The following is a 4608-nucleotide window of genomic DNA, read 5'->3' on the forward strand; positions in this document are numbered from 1 at the left end:
TATTAAAATCTATTATTAAACTTAATTACGTCCAGTTTCATTTGTCGTCGTCGGTTTTCGTGGCAGTTAACAAAAATTATAAGTGTGGAAGGGGGTAAAATTAATTTTGCGACCACAAGGTGTGAAGTAGCTTCTGGTTCGAAGCAGTCGCTATGGTGACATGTATGATAAACGGCTTCTATATCTATTCAATGACAACAAGCATGGCTATTTTACACTAATTTATCTTAGGTAACTGGTAAAACAACTTGTACGACTTAAATGAATTATATGTATTCTTCACACATTATGTCTGGTGATATCCATGTTCACAAGGATTTGAGAGATTCTATCACTACTGAGTGCCAAGCACAGAAGCTAGTGGTACAATTACGTAAAGTCTTCTTTTTTTTACTGTCACCAAGCGAACCCATGACTTCTGTCACTATATCTGATGCTCTGCCACTGATGTTTCAAAGCACTACATGGCTATATGGATAATGACATATAACATTCGAATTGTTGAATTTTGTAATTCATTTGTGTAGTTGTATAATGAAAGGGTTTGTTTTACCTGTGTCGGATGAATACGGTTTTATCCCCGACATTTAGCATGTTCCACTCAGTATGATTTAAGTTTATAAAAATGTTAAGAGCGTGAAAGTTTTGTTTGAGTGCATAGAATCACATATAGGATGACTATGGAGTGTTTATTTCATAACATCCTCTGGGAATATCCTCAAAACCCGAACTCGATAAGGCCCAAATTGATGATGACAGTTTTCTAAATATCCATCTGCCAACAACAGCACGATCACATTGTGATAAAAATCTCTTGATTTAATTTTTCGATAACAGCCGAATTTTTTTAATTGCACAGCAGTGTTCGTGTCATTTTCTACCGTGAACATACATTCTGCTGATTTAAAAGTTAGCAAATACTAGAATATTTGTTAAACACAATATGTTTATTGTGGTCATACACTTCCTTTTCGTGTAGTGCCGCCATCTTTTTTGTTTAGGTACGGTTCAGTGTGATCCCCTCGCCCCCCTTGAAGCTAGTTCGAAACAAAAAGAGGAAATATGAATATAATAAAATTAAACAAATCGAACGTTTAAGGCACTCAAAACCAAAATATTCGAAAGAAAACAAAAAATATTGCAGCTCTATATCTGTTACAAATTTTTATAACTACTTTCAAAATGACGTAACAAACGAAGAAGCAGAATAATTTGGTAAATATGATGCTGCAGATTTGAAGAATTAGATCGTCCTATTTCAATAGAAGAGTTGTAGTGAGTTATTAAAAATTTAAAATCTAACAATTTGATAAATGAATATTTTATTGCAAGTTCTGATATCTTGTTATCTCACTTGTGTGATTCTCAACTCTGATCATTTTCCCTTCCAATGGTCAAAAGGCGTTATTGTACCTGTTTTCAAAAGGAATGATCCCTGCGAAGCTAGTAATTACAGGGGTATAACTCTGATGAGCTGTTTATCAAATATTTTTACAAGTGTCTTAAATATAAGAACAAGGAAATTCATTGATGCGAGCATCAAAGACGCCGTCAAGTGTTGTGTCTGAAGTACATTTATTGCAATATGAGAAATCACCTAATTATTAGTTTGGTTATTCTGACTGGTTACAAATTATCAACATTAGCACATAATACAATATATGTTATAAACTGTTAAAAGCTTGAAGAATAAGCATGTTAAAAAAGCATTCCCATGCAATACAAATCCTCTACCTGCAATGACACTGACATTGCGAGTAGGGGGTCCCTTTACATAAAAATTAGAGTAATTATTTCACCAACTAAAGTCAGCACCTGTGAAAAGTTCTTATATGCAGGAGCATGTGTATGAAGTTTCACAGAAATGCAGTTTGTTGGGAAATGAGGAAATGATGAAAGATAATTATTTCAAAGTTGTGGTTCACAGAAACCATTATCTTCATGAATCTTTCTTATATACTTTTGGAATATTATAGAATTCTCTTCTTCTTTTTTTGACGAACGGTAAACTTGAAGTCCTCGTTGAACCGTAAGGTTACTAGGAATATGTCAGTGTCTAGATTCAAATCTATAATTACAAGAAATTTAGCAAGCATAATATCCCACTGCCAAAGTGGAGAAAACGTTTTAATGAAAATCTTTTTTTAAGTTAGATAGGAATGGACAGATACAAAAACAAATTATCTATAAAAATAAAGAAAAAAAAAAGAAAAAAAAAAGAAACAAGTAACAAGATATAATACAACCAGAGCAACTGACTGGTCATATAAAATTAATGAAAATATAAATTCAACAAGGAAATCTATTTGAAAGTCACTGATGCTTTGATTAGTTATGGTCCCATGGCTTTTGAAATTTCGATTTAACAATATTATAAAGAAGTATTAACCTGTCACTGACAAATTCAGCCAAATGATGGCCCTTTATTGCACACCTTAGTTGACAGTGAATATCTGTAAACAATAAGTATTTGACACTTAAGCAAAAAAATAAAGTCAAAGGTTAGAATCAAGATGAGTTTATAAAATATTTTGAAATATTCTGACCAGTTGTACATGTGGTCACAAATGGGAAACTCTATGCTTCAAGTATTCATTACCATCTTTACAGGGTCCAAAATAAAAGTGTATCCCATATACTCGACACCGCCTTCTGGCGGCGTCGAATCAATGATTGGACTGAAAATAACAATATTTTGAGCGATGCTCAATTCGGTATTCGAAAGGGTCGTTCTACTGTAGATGCTATTATTCATAAGGTGATAAATGAAAAGGGCAGACTGTACTGAGCTATAGTTGATATGAAACGTGTCTTTGATAGTGTTATTTGAATAATGGCCTTTGGCTTAAATTACAAATACGGCATTAATGGGAAAATGTTGAAAATTGTGTGTAAAGGGATGTAATTCTTAATCAGAGTATTTTGAATGTGCCGAAGGCTAGGTCCTAGCCAGCATTCTATATCAGCCCGATATCAAACCGACGTCGTTGTCTATAACGGCCCGATATCGGCTTCAATTTATTGGCAGATCATATCGTTGTCGCGAAATAGTGTGACACGCAGTGCTTCGGCAAAGTTTTCTTCAAATATACACTTTATAAATTCTCAGAATAATTTACGTGAGAACAGATGTGTCTCGCATCATGTGTATGATGATTGTTTGATTTATTGATATATTTTTCACAACTATATACTACATGTTTTATACAGTTACGTACGTTTTCTGTATATTCTTAACACTAATAAAATTGTTTATTAGAATTTTAAACATATTTATATTTTCATTTTTTTGTAAATATAAATATTTCTATGGCGGCATTCTACATAAAATAAAAATGCATCTTAATTATAACCTCCCTTTATTACATATAAATTTTTGATAAATACCGTCTACAAATTTTGTTTCGAACCTAGTTTGATTAATTCTGGCATATATCATATTTGCTTAATAAATTAGCACACATAAACAATTTATATATAATATTTTAAAAAATATAGCTATATTAGAGAATCCAATATCGGCCCGATGTCAATCCGACTTACGAAATGGTTACACTGATTGATGTCGATCTACAGATTTCAATATTTTGTGGCAGTTCAACGGTCCGATCTCTGCGACATATAATCATTTTTTGTCGATTCGCCGTAAAACCTAAATCACTCACTCACATCGGCCCGACGTCGGCCCTACATTGGCACATTTTGCCGACATTCCGACATTATACCTATATCGGGCCGATATAGTCATGCTTGCTGGGGTTATATAGCAGTAATTCGGTCAAAAATTGTGCTTCCGTGGTGTAGTCCCTAATAAATAAATAATATTTTTCCATTTTTCGCGCATTTGCGCGTAAACCGGGGACCAATGGGCATTATTTCACTTGTGGAATGAATTTTACATAAAATAAGACACTTTTCATGCTAATATTTGCCTGTTTTCGAGTTGTTTACTTGAAAACGAAAGTTGGGTGTTTTTTCTGAAATGCGGCAATATTAGGGTACCTGACTTCCGTTGACTTGCATTTCACTGCATACAATGAATGCCATTTGTAAAGAAATAAAAATAAACAATTGCTGAAAACTGTGTTCCACTTAATTATGTGAAATTTCAACACTCGCATGCGATTGCAAATGAATCAAAACTAACATGTGTAACAGTTCTTTAAAAATGGTGAATTTTTGAAGGCGTTTGACTGCCCGGAAGTGTGTCCCATTTAGGCAGTCTTTTTTTCGGAATTCAATGTTTATATTAGTATACTGACACTTGTTTTGTTGTTTTTGTAATGATAGCGTGTATATTACTTATATTACTCTACAAAACAAGCGTCAGTATACTGATATAAGCATTGAATTCCGATAAAAGAACTGTTTAAACAGGCCCCACTTCCAGACAGTCAAGCGCTTTTAAAAACTCACCATTTTCAAGGAACTGTTACACATGTTTGTTTTGATGCATTTGTAATAGCGTGCGAGGGTTGAAATTTCACATAACTAGGTGGAACACAGTTTTCAGCGATTGTTTATTTTTATTTCTTTACAAATGGCATTCATTTTCAAAGGGGGACAACTTTTTCAGAATATTTTCAGTACGGGACAGTACGACAGAAC

This window comes from Mercenaria mercenaria, chromosome 12 (assembly GCF_021730395.1).
Source record: "Mercenaria mercenaria strain notata chromosome 12, MADL_Memer_1, whole genome shotgun sequence".
NCBI lineage: Eukaryota > Metazoa > Mollusca > Bivalvia > Venerida > Veneridae > Mercenaria > Mercenaria mercenaria.